The sequence below is a fragment of the Eschrichtius robustus genome, chromosome X (genome assembly GCF_028021215.1).
Source record: "Eschrichtius robustus isolate mEscRob2 chromosome X, mEscRob2.pri, whole genome shotgun sequence".
Classification (NCBI taxonomy): Eukaryota; Metazoa; Chordata; class Mammalia; order Artiodactyla; family Eschrichtiidae; genus Eschrichtius; species Eschrichtius robustus.
The window spans coordinates 72,523,605-72,544,284 of NC_090845.1; the positions used below are offsets into that span (position 1 = coordinate 72,523,605).

Consider the following 20,680-nt stretch of genomic DNA (forward strand, 5'->3'; position numbering starts at 1 on the left):
CTCCATAGGGGCTATATCAATTTACATTCCCACCAGCAGTGCAAGAGTGTTCCCTTTTCTCCACACCCTCTCCAGCATTGATTGTTTCTAGATTTTTTGCTGATGGCGATTCTGAAAGGTGTGAGATGATATCTCATTATAGTTTTGATTTGCATTTCTCTAATGACTAATGATGTTGAGCATTCTTTCACGTGTTTGTTGGCAATCTGTGTATCTTCTTTGGAAAAATGTCTGATTAGGTCTTCTGCCCATTTTTGGATTGGGTTGTTTGTTTTTTTGTTATTGAGCTGCATGAGCTGCTTGTAAATTTTGGAGATTAATCCTTTGTCAGTTGCTTCATTTGCAAATATTTTCTCCCATTCTGAGGGTTGTCTTTTGGTCTTGTTTATGGTTTCCTTTGCTGTGCAAAAGCTTTTAAGTTTCATTAGGTCCCATTTGTTTATTTTTTTTAAATTTCCATTTCTCTAGGAGCTGGGTCAAAATTGAACAATTCAGTGACATTAGGTACATTCACATTATTGTGCAACCATCACCACTATCCATCTCCAGAATTTTTCATCATCCCAAACTGTGAATGCTTTCTTTGTAATTTGTTTTTTTATTTGGTTGCACCAGGTCTTTTTTTTCTTTCTTTTTTAACACCTTTATTAGAGTATAATAGCTTTACAATAGTGTCCATTTCTGCTTTCTTTTTTTTTTTAACATCTGTATTGTAGTATAATTGCTTTACAATGGTGTGTTAGTTTCTGCTTTATAACAAAGTGAATCAGTTATACATATATATATGTCCCCATATCTCTTCTCTCTTGCATCTCCCTCTCTCCCACCCTCCCTATCCCACCCCTCTAGGTAGTCACACAGCACCGAGCTGATCTGCCTGTGTGATGCACCTGCTTCCCACTAGCTATCTATTTTACTTTTGGTAGTGTATTTATGTCCATGCCACTCCTCACTTTTTCCCAGCTTACCCTTCCCCCTCCCCGTATCCTCACGTTCGTTCTCTAGTAGGTCTGTGTCTTTATTCCCATCTTGCCCCTAGGTTCTTCTGACCATATTTTTTTCTTTTTTTTTTTTAGATTCCATATATATGTGTTAGCATACGGTATTTGTTTTTCTCTTTCTGACTTACTTCACTCTGTATGGCAGTCTCTAGGTCCATCCACCTTACTAAAAATAACTAAGTTTCATTCCTTTTTATGGCTGAGTAATATTACATTGTATATATGTGCCACATCTTCGTTATCCATTCATCTGTTGATGGACACTTAGGTTGCATCCATATCCTGGCTATTGTAAATAGAGCTGCAATGAACATTTTGGTGCATGACTCTTTTTGATTTATGGTTTTCTCAGGGTATATTTTGAGTAGTGGGATTGCTGGGTCGTATGGTAGTTCTATTTTTAGTTATTGAAGGAACCTACATACTGTTCTCCATAGTGGCTGTATCAATTTACATTCCCACCAACAGTGCAAGAGGGTCCCCTTTTCTCCACACCCTCTCCAGCATTTATTGTTTGTAGATTTTTTGCTGATGGCGATTCTGACAGGTGTGAGATGATATCTCATTGTAGTTTTGATTTGCATTTCTCTAATGATTAATGAGGTTGAGCATTCTTTCATGTGTTTGTTGACAATCTGTATATCTTCTTTGGAGAAATGGCTTCACAGGCGAATTCTATTAAATATTTAGAGAAGAGCTAACACCTATCCTTCTCAAACTCTTCCATAATATAGCAGAGGGAGGAGCACTCCCCAACTCATTCTACGAGGCCATCATCACTCTGATACCAAAACCAGACAAAGATGTCACAAAGAAAGAAAACTACAGGCCAATATCACTGATGAACATAGATGCAAAAATCCTCAACAAAATACTAGCAAACAGAATGCAACAGCACATTAAAACGTTCACACATTATGATCAAGTGGGGTTTATCCCAGGAATGCAAGGATTCTTCAATATACGCAAATCAATCAATGTGATACACCATATTAACAAATTGAAGGAGAAAAACCATATAATCATCTCAATAGAAGCAGATAAATCTTTTGACAAAATTCAACACCCATTTATAATAAAAACCATGAAGAAAGTAAGCATAGAGGGAACTTTCCTCAACATAATAAATGCCATATATGACAAACCCACAGTCAACATCATCCTCAATGGTGAAAAACTGAATCCATTTCCACTAAGATCAGGAACAAGACAATTTTGCCCACTCTCACCAGTATTATTCAACATAGTTTTGGAAGTTTTAACCACAGCAATCAGAGAAGAAAAAGAAATAAAAGGAATATAAATTGGAAAAGAAGAAGTAAAGCTGTCACTGGTTGCAGATGACATGATACTAAACATAGAGAATCCTAAAGATGCTACCAGAAAACTACTAGAGGTAATCAATGAATTTGGTAAGGTAGAAGGATATAAAATTAATGCACAGAAATCGCTTGCATTCCTATACACTAATTATGGAAAGTGAAATTAAGAAAACACCTCCATTTACCATTGCAACAAAAAGAATAAAATATCTCGGAGTAAACCTACTTAAGGAGACAAAGACCTGTACGCAGAAAATTATGACACTGATGAAAGAAATTAAAGATGATACAAATAGATGGAGAGATATACCATGTTCTTGGATTGGAAGAATCAACATTGTGAGAATGACTCTACTACCCAAAGCAATCTACAGATTCAATGCAATCCTTATCACACTACCACTGGCATTTTTCACAGAACTAGAAAATAAAATTTCACAGTTTGTATGGAAACAGAAAAGACCCCCAATAGCCAAAGCAATCTTGAGAAAGAAAAGTGGAGCTGGAGGAATCAGGCTCCCTGACTTCAGACTATACTACAAAGCTACAGTAATCAAGACAGTATGGTACTGGCACAAAAACAGAAATATAGATCAATGGAACAGGATAGAAAACCCAGAGATAAACCCACGCACATATGGTCAACTTATCTTTGATAAAAGAGGCAAGAATATACAGTGGAGAAAAGACAGCCTCTTCAATAAGTGGTGCTGGAAAAACTGGACAGCTACATGTAAAAGAATGAAATTAGAACACTCCCTAACACCATACACAAAAATATACTCAAAATGGATTAAAGATCTAAATGTAAGGCCAGACACTATAACTCTCAGAGGAAAACATAGGCAGAACACTCTATGACATAAATCACAGCAAGATCCTTTTTGACCCACCTCCTAGAGAAACGGAAATAAAAACAAAAATAAACATATGGGACCTAATGAAACTTAAAAGCTTTTGCACAGCAAAGGAAACCATAAACAAGACGAAAAGACAACCGTCAGAATGAGAGAAAATATTTGCAAATGAAGCAACTGACAAAGGATTAATCTCCAAAACATACAAGCAACTCATGCAGCTCAATATTAAAAAAACAAACAACCCCATCCAAAAATGGACAGAAGGCACAATTAATTTTAAGATACGGAGATTATCTGGATGGACCTGATCTATACTTATGAGCACTTTATTTCTGAGTTTATATGTCATAGACAGAGCAAGTGAAAACTTTGAAGCATGAGAAGGATTTGATGTATCTTTGCTGGCTTTAAGGTTGAAGGGGGGGCTTCCCTGGTGGCGCAGTGGTCGAGAGTCTGCCTGCCAATACAGGGGACACGGGTTCGAGCACTGGTCTGGGAAGATCCCACATGCTGCATAGCAGCTGGGCCTGTGAGCCACAGTTACTGAGCCTGCGCGTCTGGAGCCTGTGCTCCGCAACAAGAGAGGCCGTGATAGTGAGAGGCCCGTGCACCGCGATGAAAAGTGGCCCCCGCTTGCCACAACTAGAGAAAGCCCTTGCACAGAAACGAAGACCCAACACAGCCATAAAAAAAATTAATTAATTAATAAAAAAAGTCTTTCATTGTCAGATTAATGGCTTAAAGTTCAAATTATAAAAAAAAAAAAAGATTGAAGGGGGTATGTGTCAAAGAATGTGGGTGGCCTCTAGGAACTAAAAGCAGTCTCTGGCTAATAGCCAGCAAGGAAATAGGAACCTCAGTTCTACAACTGCAAGGAAATGAACTCTGTCAACAATGAGAATGAGTTTGGAAGTGGATTTCCCCTAAATCTCCCATATAAAAACTCAGTCTGTACAACACCTTGACCTCAGCCTGTGAACAAAACTCAGTCAGGTCCCTCCAGTCTTCTACCTTAAAGAACTATGAAGTGATAAATGGATTTTATTTTAAGATACTAAATTTGTGGTGATTTGTTACACAAAAATAATTTTAAAAACTAAATAGTCTTCCTCATAATTATTTCTTTTTTGTTATTTCTTTGGTTTCCCCAGTGCCAGCTGTAGTAAATTCCTTAAAGTAAAATGTCTATGTACTGTTCATGAGAGCAGCATAAAGGGGCCAGAGGAGCAAAATGCACCAGAAAAATATGAGAATCCTCCTTGCACCCCTTTTCCCACCCTCAACATTTCTAAGTTTAGAGCATAGGCAAAGAATAGAGGAGGGGAGGAACCTTATATCTTCTCACCATATAGACGAGTGAATTCCCTCCTTCTAGAATGTGGTTCCCTGAACTGGGGTGAACTGTGCTCTGGGGTGAAACTCAGTTTCTCCAAGATAGTACCACAACCTCTATCTCTTCAAACTCCACTGACTAAGACATGAATTCCACTTCAGAGCTAAGCTTGAGAAAATAAGAGAAGGACACAGCTGGGTAGAGTGGTAAGTATTAGCCCCTAAAGTAGCAGAAAGTTGGCCCCATGTAGCATCCTAAAGCCTCATACAAGAAAGGAAGAAGGATAGGAAGGGGAACAGTGCCTTTTAATCTAAGTTTGAGTCCTGAGGCTGTGCAATAGAGAAACTGTGTGGAGTTTCCCAACAGATATACAGTAAATCACCTCAAATTCACTTATTGTAAGTATTAAATAAGATAATTTACATTAAAGAGATTGGCACGCAGTAGTTGCTGGTTTTCCCATTCACTTACTTTTTACCAAATACTACTACTACAAGACCAGATCAAGATGACAGAGGAGTAGGATGCGGAGCTCACCTTCTCCCCACAGATACATCAAAAATACATCTACATGTGGAAAGACTCTCACAGAACATGTACTGAACGCTGACAGAAGACTCCAGGGCAAGAAAATTTCCACGTAACTGGTTAGGGCAAAAGAAAAAAAAAAAGAGAGAAAAAGGAATTAGGACAGGACGTGCACTTCTGGGAGGGAGCTGTGAAAGAAGAAAGGTTTCCGGACACTAGGAAGTCCCCTTACTAGTGGTGATAGAGAAAGCTTCAGAGCCTTAGAGTGCAGCAACAGGTGTGCAGAGGGCAGAGCAGAGAGAGACCTGCACTGAGGATCAGTGCTGACTGGCACTCCCCAGCCTGAGATGTTTGTCCACTCACTCACTGGAGTGGGTGGGGCTGGGTACTGAGGCTTGAGCTCCTGAGTGGGCTAGGGTGTAGTGTGCCACAACTGAGGGAGTCCAGGAAGAAGCCTGGGCCTGCCAGAGAAGTAAGGTACCATTTTAGGGGGCATGCAAGGAGGGGAGCAAGCCTGCCATAGGAGCTTCTTTCTCTGCATGCTCACAGGTGGCAGGGCAACACCTACATGAGCTCCAGGGGCAGGTGCAAGCTGTGGGCTGCCATCTCAGACTCCATAGGCTGATGCAGATGGCTGCTGCTGCCGCCGCCCCTGTGAATGGGGATGAAGGTCACTAACCCAACCTTCCTGGGAGCCAGCACAGCTCACCAATGACAAGGGTCCCATGATCCAGACCCAATTTCCATGGGAGTGCACACAGACCACTTCTGCTGTGAGGGCCCCACGACACAGTGCCAACCACTGCCCCCACCTCCCTGGGGGGTGTGCAACCTGCTGCCACTTCCTAGGGTCCTACAATCTGGGGCCAACTTCCCCAGGGATGCCCCACCCTCGCTGCTGCAGCTGCATAGGGACACACTACTGGAGCCAACCGCTGCACCTTCCTTCCTGGGAGCATGTACCTCTGCACCTGCACACCCCCTATCAAGGGGATAAAAGTGAACACACACTGAAGAAAGTGACAGCAAGCATCCAAACCAAAAACAGCCCTCACGTCAAAAAAAATATTAAACCCACACAAGCTACACAGGGATGCTCCCACTTATAAATAGCCCTCCAAGACTACAATAGATAATTGTTTCTCCTAAACTCACAGAGTAAGAGAAATATAAGCAAAATGAAGAAGCAGAGGAACCACTCTCAGTTAAAAGACCAAGAAAATTCCCCTGAAGGAACAAATAACGAAACAGATCTCTTCAGTCTAATAGACACAGAGTTCAAAAATGAGGTAATGAAAATACTGAAGGAATTAAGAAAGGCTATCAAAAGAAATACAGATTACTGAAAAAAGGAACTAGAAACTATAAGAAGGAGCCAAGCAAAATTAGAAAAAATTCATTTTCTGAGATGAAAGCTGAGCTTAAGGCAGTGAATAGCAGAATGAATAATGCAGAAGAAAGACTAAGTGACCTGGAAGGTAGACTAATGGAAATTACCCAATTAAAACAACAAACAGAAAGCCAAATGAAAAAAAAAAAAAAATGAAAGCAATATAAGAGACTGATGGGATAATATAAAGTGGGCCAATCTATGCATAATAAGGATTCCAGAAGGAAAAGAAAGAGAAAAGGGGATTGAAAATGTATTTGAAGAAATTATGGCTGAAAATTTCCTAAATCTAAAGAAGGAAACAGATATCCAGATACAGGAAGCATAGAGGGTCCCAAACAAGATGAACCCAAACGGACCTATGCCAAGACATATTATAATAAAAATGGAAAAAGTTAAAGAGAAGATTCAAAAAGCAGCGATAGAAAAAGAAAGAGTTCTTTACAAGGGAACCCCCATAAGGCTATCAGTTGATTTCTCTACAGAAAACTGCAGGCCAGAAGCGAGTGGGAAAATATATTCAAAGTCTTGAAAGAGAAAAATCTGCAACCTAGGATACTCTAGCCAACAAGATTATCACTAAGAATAGGAGGAGAAATAATTTCTCAGACAAGCCAAAACTAAAAAAAATAGCAATACTAAACCTATCCTAAAAGAAATATTTAAAGGGCATCTCCAAATAGAAAAGAATCAAGAAGAAATAGGAAGGAGGAAATCACAATTGGAAAGTAAATCACTTAAGTTATCCAGTATGTAGATCAAAGAGAAAAAAAAAAAAAACCTCTATGTGAAAGCAATGATAAACACAAGGAACAGCAAAGGGATAAACACGAATATATAAAAAGTGACACCACAATCATAAAATGTGGGGAAGGAGAGTAAGAAAATGAAGTTTTTTTTTTCTTTTTTTTAGAATGTGTTTGAGCCTATATGATTATCAGTCTAAAGCAAGCAGATATAGAAAGAGGTTAACATACTTGAAAAACAGGGCAACCACAAATCAAAAACATACAATAGATTCACAAAAACCTAAAAGAAGAGAACACAAGCATAAAATAAAAAGAAATCAAACCAGAAAAAGAAAGGAACAAAGAAGAAACAAGGAATCAACTGGAAAACAATGTTCAAAATGGCAATAAATACATATGTATCAATAATTACCTTAAGTGTCAATGGACTGAATGCTCCAATCAAAAGACATAGAGTGGCAGACTGGATAAAAAAACAAAAGCCTACAATATGCTTCCTACAAGAGACCCACATTAGGGCAAAGGACACACATAGATTGAAAGTGAGGGGATGGGAAAAGAAATTTCATGCAAACAGAAATGACAAGAAAGCGGGAATTGCAATACTCATTCAGACAAAACAGACTTTAAAACAAAGGCTATAAAGAAGGATAAAGAAGGGCACTAATCTCAGCCATAAAAAGGAATGAAATTATGCTATTTGCAGAGACGTGAATGGACCTAGAGACTGTCATACAGAGTGAAGTAAGTCAGAAAGAGAAAAACAAATATCGTACATTAATGCATACATAAGGAATCTAGAAAAATAGTACAGATGAACCTATTTGCAAAGCAGAGACACAGACGTAGAGAACAAACGTATGGACACCAAGAGGGTAAAGGGGGGGGTGGGATAAATTGGGGAATTGGGATTGACATGTATACATTACTATGTATAAAATAGATAACTAATGAGAACCTACTGTATAGCACAGGGGAAAAAAAAGAAGGTACAATCTGTTTGTAGGAGATATATTAAGTTAACCTTAAAAATGCATTCCAATATACAGTAGGCGCAGACAAATACCATTTGATTCCACTTATACGAGGTACCTAGAATAGCCAAATTCATAGTCAGAAAGTACATTGGTAGATGCCAGGGGCCAGGGTCTGTGGGGAGGGGGAATCAGGAGTTAGTGTTTAATGGGGAAAAGTTTCAGTTTAGGAAGGTGAAAAATTTGTGGATGACGGTGAGAGTTGCACAACAATGTGAATATACTTAGTGCCACTGAACTGTACAGTTAAATATGATTAAAATAGTATGTTTTATATTATGTGACTTTTACCACAATAAAAAAAAATTAAAAAAAAGACAGTATATAATGATAAAAGGATCAATACAAGGAGAGGATTTTACACTCATCAATATATATGCACCTAATATAAGAGCACAAAAATACATAAAACAAATACTAACAGACATAAAGTGAGAAATTGATGGAATACAATAATAGTAGGAGACTTTCAAACCCCAATCACATCAATGGACACATCTTCCAGACCAAGAATCAATAAAGCAACAAAGCTCTTAAATGATGCAATAGAACAGTGAGACTTAATTGATATTTTCAGGACACTATATCCAAAAAAAAGCAGCATATACATTCTTTTCAAGTGCACACGGAACATTCTCTAGGATTGACCACATCCTAGGGCACAAAACTAACCACAACAAATTTAAGAGTATAGAAATTATTTCAAGCATCTTCTCTGACCACAATGGCATGAAACTAGAAATCAACAACAGGAAAAGAAATGAAAAAAAAAATTACCTGGGTACTAAATAACTTGCTACTAAAAAAACCAATGAGTCAATGAGGAAATCAAAAAGGAAATTTAAAAATACATTGAGAGGGCTTCCCTGGTGGCGCAGTGGTTGAGAATCTGCCTGCCAATGCAGGGGACACGGGTTCGAGCACTGGTCTGGGAAGATCCCACATGCCACGGAGCAACTAGGCCCGTGAGCCACAATTACTGAGCCTGCGCATCTGGAGCCTGTGCTCCGCAACAAGAGAGGCCACGATAGTGAGAGGCTGGCACACCGCGATGAAGAGTGGCCCCCGCTTGCCACAACTAGAGAAAGCCCTTGCACAGAAACGAAGACCCAACACAGCCAAAAATAAATAAATAAATTAAATTAAGTAAAAAATTTTAAAAAAATACATTGAGACAAATGACAATGAAAAGACAACAATACAAAATCTATGGGATGCAGCCAAAGTAGTTCTTAAAGGGAAGTTCACAGCGATACAGACCTTCATCAAAAAACAAGAAAAATCTCAAGTAAACAACCTAACCTATTGCCTAAAAGAATTTAAAAAGAAGAAAAAAAAAACCTGAAGTCAGCTGAAGGAAGGAAATACTAAAGATTAGGGAGGAAATAAATAAAACTGAGATTAAAAAAATAATAACCAAATTAACAAAACCAAGGGCTGGTTCTTTGAAAAGGTAAAAAAAATTGACAAACCTCTGCCCAGGCTCACCAAGAAGAACAGAGAGAGAACCTAAATAAACAAAACGAAAAAGGAGAAATCTCAACTGATACCACAGAAATACAAAAAAAAAAAAAATAAGAGAATACTATAAACAATTATATGCCAACAAATTTGACAACCTAGAAGAAATGGACAACTTTCTAGAAACATACATACCACCAAAATTGAATCAAGAAGAAACTGATAATTTGAACAGATTGATCATGAGAAGTGAAATAGAATCTGTAATAAAATAAAAAAAAACAAAAAACTTCCTACAAACAAAAGTCCAGGACCAGATGACTTCAAAGGTAAATTCTACGAAACATACAAAGAAGAAGGTATACCGAATCTTCTCAAACTCTTCCCAAAGATTGAAGAGGAGGGAACACTCCCAAAGACATTCTATGAAACCACCATCAGCCAGATACCAAAACCAGACAAAGACACCACCAAACAAGAAAATTACAGGCCAATATCTTTGATGAATATAGATGCAAAAAATTCTCAACAAAATATTTGCAAATGGGATCCAACAATGCATAAAACAGATCATACACCACAACCAAGTGGGATTCATCCCAGGTTCACAAGGATGGTTCAACATATGCAAATCAATCAATATAATAAACCACATTAACAAAAGTCAAAAACCACATGATCTTCTCAATAGATGCAGAAAAAGCATTTGACAAAATTCAACATCCATTCATGATAAAAACTCTTACCAAAGTGGGAATAGAGGGAACATATCTCAACATAATAAAAGCCATTTATGACAAACCCACAGCCAATATAATGTGCAACGGTGAAAAACAGAAAGCCTTCTCACTAGGATCTAGAACAAGACAAGAATGCCCACTCTCACCACTTCTATTCAACATAGATTGGAAGTCCTAGCCACAACAATCAGACAAGAAAAAGAAATTAAAACTATCCACATTGGAAGGGAAGAGGTAAAATTGTCATTATATGCAGATGACATCATACTATATATAGAAAACCCTAAGGACTCCACAAAAAAATTACGAGACCTAATAAATGAATTCAGCAAAGTAGCAAGATACAAGATTAACATTCAGAAATCAGTTGCATTCCTTTACACTAACAATGAAATATCAGAAAAGGAATGTAAAAAAACAATACCTTTTCTTAAATAAATTATTATTTTTTTTATTTTTTTAACATCTTTATTGGAGTATAATTGCTTTACAGTGTTGTGTTAGCTTCTGCTATATAACAAAGTGAATCAGCTTTATGTATACATATATCCCCATATCCCCTCCCTCTTGCACCTCCCTCCCACCCTCCCTATCCCACCCCTCTAGGTGGTCACAAAGCACTGAGCTGATCTCTCTGTGCTCTGCAGCTGCTTCCCACTAGCTATCTATTTTACACATGGTATTGTATATATGTCAATGCTACTCTCTCACTTTGTCCCAGCTTATGCTTCCCCATCCCCGTGTCCTCAAGCCCATTCTCTACGCCAGTGTCTTTATTCCTGTCCTGCCCCTAGGTTCATCAGAACTATTTTTTTTTTAGCTTCCATATATATGTGTTAGCATACAGTATTTGTTTTTCTCTTTCTGACTGACTTTGCTCTGTATGACACACTCTATGTCCATCCACCTCACTACAAATAACTCAATTTCATTTCTTTTTATGGCAGAGTAATATTCCATTGTATATATGTGCCACATCTTCTTTATCCATTCATCTGTCAATGGACACTTAGGTTGCTTCCATGTCCTGGCTATTGTAAATAGTGCTGCAATGAACATTTTGGTACATGACCCTTTTTGAATTATGGTTTTCTCAGGGTATATGCCCAGTCATGGGATTGCTGGGTCATATGGTAGTTCTATTTTTAGTTTTTTAGGTACATGACTCTTTTTACTATAAACATGTGGTACATGACTCTTTTTGAATTATGGTTTTGTCACAGTATATGCCCAGTAGTGGTATTGCTGGTTCATATGGTAGTACTATTTTTAGTTTTTTAAGGAACCTCTATAAAAAATTTGACAAACAATAAATGCTGGAGAGGGTGTGGAGAAAAGGGAACCCTCTTGAACTGTTGGTGGGAATGCAAATTAACAATACCTTTTAAAATTGCACCCCCAAAATTAAAATACTTAGGAATAAAACTGATGAAGGAGGTGAAAGACATATACGCTAAGAACTATAAAACATTAATAAAGGAAATAAAACAGAATTCAAGGAAATGGAAAGGTATCCCATGTTCTTGGATTGGAAGAATTAATATTGTTAAAATGGCCATAATACCCAAAACAATCTGCAAATTTAATGTGATCCCTATCAAATTACCCATGAAATTTTTCACAGAAGTAGAACAAATAATCCAAAAATTTATATGGAACCATAAAAGACCCAGAATTGCTAGAGCAATACTGAGGAAAAAAAAAAAAAAGCAGTAGGCATAACTCACCCAGACTTCAGACAATAGTACACAGCTACAGTAATCATAACAGTGTGGTATTTGTACAAAAACAGACATATAGATCAATGGAACACAATAGAGAGCCCAGAAATAAACCCACACACCTACGGTCAATTAATCTTCGACAAAGGAAGCAAGAATATAAAATGGGAAAAAGACAATCTCTTCAGCAAGTGGTGCTGGGAAAGTTGGACAGCTGTATGTAAATCAATGAAGTTAGAATACACCCTCACACCATGCGTACAAATAAACTCAAATTGCTTAAAGACTTAAACATAAGCCAAGACACCATAAAACTCCTAGAAGAAAACATAGGCAAAACATTCTCTGACATAGATAGTACCAATGTTTTCTTAGGTCAGTCTCCCAAGGCAATAAAAATAAAACAAAAGTAAACAAAGGGGACCTACTCAAATTTACAAGCTTCTGCACAGCAAAGGAAACAATTAAAAAAAACGAAAAGACAACCTATCGAATGGGAGAAAATATTTGCAAATGAGGCGACACACAAGGGCTTAATCTCCAAAATATACAAATAACTCATATAACTCAACAACAAAAAAACAAATAACCCAATCGAAAAATGGGCAGAAGACCTTAATACATTTCTCCAAAGAAAACATACAGATGGCCAGTAGGAACATGAAAAGATGCTCAACATCACTAATTACTAGAGAAATGTAAATCAAAACTACAATGAGGTACCACCTCACACGGGTCAGAATGGCCATTATTAAAAAGTCTACAAATAGAAAATGCTGGAGAGGATATGGAGGAAAGGGAACCCTCCTACACTGTTGGTGGGAATGTAAGTTGGTACAGCCACTATGGAAGACAATATACAGTTTCCTCAGAAAACTAAAAATGTAATTACTATATGTTCCAGCAATCCCATTCCTGGGAATATACACAGAAAAAACTATAATTCAAAAAGATATATGCACCCCTATTTTTATAGCAGCACTGTTCACAATAGCCAAAACATGGAAATAACCTAAATGTCCATTGACAGATGAATGGATAAAGAAGATGTGGTACATATATACGATGGAATACTACTCAGCCATAATAAAGAATGAAATAATGCCATTTACAGCAACATGGATGCAAAAGTCAGAAAGAGGACAAATATCATATGATACCACTTATATGTGGTATCTTTAATATGACACAAATGAACCTATCTGCAAAACAGAAACAGACTCATAGACATAGAGAACAAACTTGTGTTTGCTGAGGGGGAGGGATGGTTTGGGAATTTGGTATTGGTTGATGCAAATTTTTACATTTAGAATGGATAAACAACAAGGTCCTAATGTATAGCACAGGGAACTATATTGAATAGCCTGTGATAAACCATAATGGAAAAGAATATTAAAAAATGAATGTATACAAATACTACTACTATTACATACTACATCCTACCTACTACTACTACTATTTAAATAATTCTTTGTAATTTATCAAGTACTTTTTTATATCACCCAAGATCACGCCATGAGTTAGGATAACAGCTGTGTCTAAAGTTCATGTCTCCAAGGCTAAATATTATAGCAGGGTAATAACAATACCAGTAATAACTACCATTAATTGAACACCTTATATGTGGCACCACTGTATTAATACTTTCACATTGGTTACCTCCCATCCTTTCAACAAACCTGTGGGGAAGGATTTATTGCCTTTGTTTACTAAATGAGAAATTTGGGGCTTACAAAACAAAAGTAAGTGTCAGAGCTTGAGGATGTGTCTGTTGGACTAAAGAAAAATCTCTCTTCTATACTGCCACACTTACTCACTGATGCCTCAGTATTAATGAGCTTTGTTCTGCTTTTTCCTGGTAGAAGCAAGGAGGATTACTATAAATAGGACTAGAAAGAAGGAGGGTGGGGAACTGAAGGTAATGTTCTTTTTTTCTATTTTTCCTAAGCCTGATTCTACCTGTTATATATAAAGTTTGTGCAGAATATTGAAAAAGTAATCAATAATCATATATTTCTGACACAAAAATATTTATATCCCTACAATTTTAAGTACTTAATGGTAGGTATTGATAGGTATTATTATCTTTATTTTACCAGTGAAGAAGGAAATTTAAAGAGATTGGTAACTTATCCCAGGTCACATAGTAACTAAGTGGCTTGGGATCAGGTATGAGTTGCTCAAAAGTTCAGATGCTTAACCTTAACTGACACTGCACTGATTCTCCTTGGATTACACACTCAGAATTCTTGGTAGCAGCACTAGTCCATGATAAAGTGGTCATCAACTTTTAAAGCAGGTGGACCTGCATATAATTAACATGTTTTACCTGCATATCAGATTCTCATCACAGAGTATAACCAGGAACTTAGTGTTGCTCAACATTTTCAAATTCTGAATGGAAAGAGCTTATACTTACAGAGAAGTCCCTAGAAGTCCCTTTTTTTCCCTTGGATGCTTTGCAGTCTATTGCTGGCTTAAGCAAGACCTCCAGAGAAATGTGAATATGGACTACAGGGTTACTTTATTTTGACCAAGTATAGCTCAATAATAATTTGGGGGGAAGATCACTTTGGCTTTATGGCATCAATTTACAGTAAGCAATATTAATAGAAATAGGCCTTAAGAAACATGTTACTGTGTTTACTATGGAGGTGCTGTTGATGATATCGCTCACAACATACTCTTCAAGACTGCTCATAAAAAGACTAGTTTTCTGATCTTCGTAGCAATAGTTTTCTGATCTCAGTAGCAATAACTCTGCTTCTATATTTGTCATTTATATAATGTGAATCATACAACTGATAAGGTTTCCTTCTTTGCGTTGAAAGCTTAAAAGTTCAGAATCAAATTTGTAGCTCATGTTTAGCAAATGTGAAGAACTTTTCAAGCATGCAGTTTGCATGCTAACTGCATTCAGACATTCTTTATTCAGTCACTGCTATCTCCTCATTTCCAAAACCGTATACTCTTTCCAAGCTTCACAGAGTCAGTATGTGTAGTGGTTACAACCATGGCTTCTACAATTAGATTGCCTGAGTTTGAATCTACTTTCTGTCACTTACTATGTGACCATGAACAAAGTATTTACATACTCTGGACCTCAGTTTCTGCATTTGTTGAGTCGACATAATAGTACTTACCTCCTAGAGTTGTTATGAGTATTATACTGAGGTAATATATGTAAAGTGCTTAGAACAGAGCCTGAAATTCAGTACCTCTGCATTGTATAACTCCAGTGGATGCCATTAACATAGAATGCAGTGTGAATGGTAACACCTTGATTTGGACAGTATGGTGGCTCTGCTGACACATAGTGAGTGCCATATACATCTTAGCTATTGTTATTGCTAACACATGCTCATAAAGCAGAGTTTTATCAGAAAAATTAATGGGATTTTACCTATTTCCCTGTCTCTGTGTTTCCACAGAAGAAGGTGGGTGCATAAAAATTCAGGCTGTCAGACAACTTTCTAAAACTTTCATGCAAGGCTGCCTTTCCACCTCTAAATAGAGCCAGGTGCAATCCCATTTTGTACTAGGTTAGTGAGGTGGGAGCAGCATGTGACATCCAAGTATTATATGTAAATATGCTAAGTAGACCATTTCATCAGACTTGTTATTCTAACTTTAAACAGCAAATACCACATAAGGAAAATTTTAATTTGGCCTGTGCCCACAAACTTTCTTAAGAGTTTTAAGGGATTCTAATGAAAGGGTTGTATTGAGTTAGACCTAACATTTTTGGTTCTTTGTTTTAAAGTCTCATTTCAAATTGAGAAGATATTTAAAAGTTTAATGTCAAATAAGCATGTACTTCTAACATCATGTACCACCACCACCACCAATACTACTTTCTTTAATTTGCTTAGTCTAAAAAACTGCCTGATAATAATCATCTTGAATGACAGAAACATGAGAATGCAGAGGAAGATTTGGAGGGTTTTGGAAAACACATGAATGTCTAAATATTAAAATAAAAATATAGGGCTTCCCTGGTGGTGCAGTGGTTAATAATCTGCCTGCAAATGCAGGAGACACGGGTTCAATCTCTGGTCCGGGAAGATCCCACATGCCACGGAACAACTAAGCCCGTGCGCCACAACTACTGAGCCTTCATTCTAGAGCCTGCAAACCACAACTACTGAAGCTCGCGTGCCTAGAGCCTGTGCTCTACAACAAGAGAAGCCACCGCAATGAGAAGCCCATGCACCGCAACGAAGAGTAGTCCCCACTCGCTGCAACTAAAGAAAGCTCGCACACAGCAGCGAAGACCCAACACGGCCAAAAATAAATAAATAAATTTATAAAAAAATAAAAATATAAAATAAATATGTATATATATAGTAACTTTAGTGATATAATAGTTCCACTTCAGATGAAAGCAGATCTTAGAGAAGAGGGTTTTCTCTTTAGAAGACATAGAATAGATCTGCAGGCAAACACACAAGCCTCATACTTTCCAAAGGATATTCCATATTTTAGCAAGCAGGCAAGGAGAGGCTATAGTAGAAGGGATCACTGTACTCCCATTCCCTTTGGATTGATTGAGTAACAAAGTATTTCATAGGGAGGAGTGAATGACCACTTGGCTTTACTCTCAGTCAAAATTAAACTTTAATTGGTTGAATGTGAGCTTCTATCTTCAAATTGTTCCTGGCTCATAAATATTAGAGCAGTGCCTCTGTCTACCATTTGCAAGATCAGGAATCAAAAATTGGCTGCCTCAGTTTTTCAGCCAAATTGCCAATTTTTTCTCCATAAGTCTCAAGACCCTCCTACATTGTCTACTCCACTTTCAGTCAAAGACAAAACAAAGAAAGAAGCTAAAATAAAGCATTTCAAAACCCAATTTACCCATAAGTCCAGGGAAACTGTTGAGCTTCTTGTTCTAAGCCTTACACTAGGGAACTCTGTGGAAAAATGATTCCAAATAGGAGTTTTGGTAATTGAATATGAATCCTATCTTAAACCCCCATAGCAGAATATCAACAACCTATACCCTCAGGTTCAAAAAAAAATAAAGCAAATCAAGGAAGCTCATGATGTCACCATTTACTTCTCCTGGACTATGATGCTTTCATTCCTTCTCCAAATATTTATTGAATATTTATTGTATTCAAAACACTGATCAGCCAACTGAGTTCATAATCTCTACCTCCTAAGAGTAAAAATGGAACTCATACTTAAATAATCTGGCTAACTGTTTATTCAATTTTGCTTAAAGACATTGAAATAATTTTTGAAAAGAAGATCTCACTCAATGTTATGGGCCAAACTGTATTCCTCTAAGATTTATATGTTCAAGTCCTAACCTGCAGTTCCTCATAATATAACCTTATTCGGAGATAGGTCTTTACCATGTTAAAATGAGGCCATTGCAGTTGGCCCCAATCTAATATGACTTGTGTCCTTATAAAAAGGTGAAATTTGGAGACAGGATTAAATACACAGGGAGAACATTATGTGGACATATAAACAGCAATCTATAAGCCAAGGAGAGAGGCATGGAACAGATCCTTCCCTCACATCCCTCAGAAGGAACCAACCCTGCTGACACCTTGTGTTCAGACTTCTAATCTCCAGAACTGTTGATACAATAAATTGTTGTCTAAGCCACCCAGTTTACGGTACTTTGTCACAGAAACCCTAGGAAACTGATACAGTCAATTTAACAATTAATAATTATATGGAAGCCTAAGTTTACAGCCTACCTAGAAGTATGTACACAACATGTGTATATGCACACACACACACATAAATACACCTTGAGGTAACTTAAGGCAGAACTAATTAGCATGTTTCTAAAAATTAACACTACCATTTTATTTTTCAGCAAAACTTAACAATGAATCTAATTCTATAAAGGGATAAAAAACAACTATATTAAAGCAGGTCGAGAAATGGTTTGTATTATCAATGCCAAATCACTCTGGACACTTACTGAAGTTGTATGTGAATGACAAAAAACAGAACATTATGAAGAACAAATGAAAATGGACAAATGCTACAACAGACCCAACGTGCTGGCTGTTTTGGGAATGGCATTCTCATGGCTATGTTCTTCTCCAGCCCATGTGTAATCCATGCATGGGGGCATGAAATTTTTTAACAGTAAAATTCCAGTCAGCCAGCAAGTGCTCAATTTGAACCCCAGCTGCTCCTTAAGGATAAGGAGAGGAGGAAGGGATACATTTGACAGCAAAACATTGACATTACTATAGATTAAATGACTTCTGAGTTATTCAGGGGAGATTCTTTGAGCTAGCACTCAAGTTAGAAATTCTTTTTTTTTTTTCTATCAAAATTCAGGTACATTTCTAAGCAATAATGCAAATATCAGGTATAATTATAAAGCAGAAATGCAAGTAGACATATCTATAAAATTTCATATGCCTACATATACCCATACATATTATATGCCATTTCATTAGTATAATATCATTCTGTTAAATGTTGAAATTTTGTAGGGGTGTGTGTGTGTGTGTGTGTGTGTATGTAAGAGGGTCTTATATTGTCCACTGTAGAAATGCAAATACTTCAGGGAGGTCACACTTTATGTTCTTAATCAGCAACCACCGAAATTGTTAGTAAACCTTTAAGCTGAATAGACTTGGGAAGGAGAAGTTTGGAGTGGGTTGAAGGCAATTTAGGACGTAGGACAAAGTTTGATGACAAACTATCTAAGAACATTCCTGAAAGGGACAATACAGGTCAAAGGATACTGAGCAAGTTGGTGAATTCCAGATAATCTATCACTCAATAGTCAGAACACACATTGACTTTTCTCGCTTCTCTCTAGGTACACTCCTGCAGAAAGCACCAGAAAGAACATTGTTGGAGTTAATTTGTCTGGCTTCTTGGTGCTGGGTAGGGAGGAGAGCAAATAATTGAAGTAGTTTAAAGTTTAGAGTTTTCTGGACTTAACCTTAAGCTTCTCGTTGCAATGTTGCCTTCTGATAAATTTTCTTGCAAATATGCTCTAGCCAAGACCAGAAACTTTATTTGACAATTGTGGATGTGTCTGTTTGTATATGGAATTTTCTGTACCTTACCTGGTTGCAGTAACAAGTTAATCTTTTCATCTTCTAGTAATATTAATAATTGCCATATATTGAGTACCAGGTAATACTATAAGCACTTCATATTTAATCTTCAAAACAGCTCTACAAGGTAGATGTTATTGTTTTCATTCTACAAAGACACTGTGGGTATAAGGGTAAAGTTATATGTAGCTTGGATTCAAACCCAACCACTTTGGATTCAAAGCTGCGCTATTTCATTTCTAGTATATTATAAGTGATTGGATTTGAATTTGAGACCTATTTTTTAAAATGCTCCGTGTTTATTTTTTAACAATTTATATATAATCCCTTGCAGTATTCTGTGTTTCAGCAGACTTCACTGACAAATGGTTTTCCTTTAGGTTCTTAAATGGAGTACATATTGTCAGCATAAATTTGGGGACATTATCCATTTTAAAAACTCAGTAGTCTTGTTTCCCGGATCATTCCCGGCACTAGGCCCTGGTTGCTCAGCACCCCTCACCCACACCCAGCGGATCACTGCTCATCCTTAAACTCTCCTAGGCTCAGAGAGACTCTGCAGTGCGTGCCCTGAGTCGGTGCAGACCTGACCCTAGTCTCCCCGCAGCTCTGTAGTGGCAGCCGCCACAGCCTCTCCAGAGGCCGCGGATGGTGTCAGCGTAGAGCTGGGCGGACTCCGCAGGTCACTGGGCCACTGCTGCTGCTGGTGCCCACTTGGTGGCACTGAGATCAGCTTCAAACTGCCCGACTATGCCTAGCAGTGCTTCTACTAGGACATTACGCCTGTCACCAAGTACACCCTCGAGTTCCAGGCGACTACTGGCAGTCACTATGATGTAGATTGTCGATCTGACGATCCTGATGGCAATGTGTTATACAAAAAGATGAAGAAACAGCCTCCAAAACTGGGACATACAAATTTTGTGTCAGCAATGAATATTCTGCTTTCACACATAAAATCCATAAAATCATATATTTTAATTTTGAAGTTGGAGAAGACCCACCTTTGTTTCCTAGTGAGAACTGAGTCAGGGCTCTTACCCAGATGGAATCTGCCTGTGTTTCAATTCACGTAACTTTGAAGTCTGTCATCAACTTTCAGACTCATTTCCGTTTGAGAGAAGCTCAAGGCCTAAGCCAGCCAAGGATCTAAATATAAGAGTGGCCTTGGTCAGTAGAAGCCCGCATTCTTCTGGTGGTTAGCATAGGGCTGGTATTTCTTCTGAAAAGTTTTTCTCAGTTAAAAGAACCACCATAACTCGTGTTGGATCATAACTAAGTTTTGAGAATTGATGCACCCTAATCACTGTACTATTGCTGTCCTCTAATTTTAGGTACAGAAGAACTTAATACTGGCAACATTTTTAAAACCTTATTCATACACTTGTTGGGGGGTGATGTGCAGTGCATAGCCTCAAACTTTGGAAAGGACACCTTATTTTATTTGTACAGGTAGAAAAACTTTGGAACTTATCATGAGCTATTCAAAATTCAA

At 37.5% G+C, this 20,680-nt stretch overlaps 1 pseudogene; it reads left to right on the plus strand.

The window, feature by feature from the left end:
• The window catches only part of LOC137756346 (transmembrane emp24 domain-containing protein 7-like), a 34,481-nt pseudogene extending 14,021 nt beyond the window's left edge, over positions 1–20,460 (plus strand).
• The last annotated feature ends 220 nt before the right edge of the window (positions 20,461–20,680 follow it).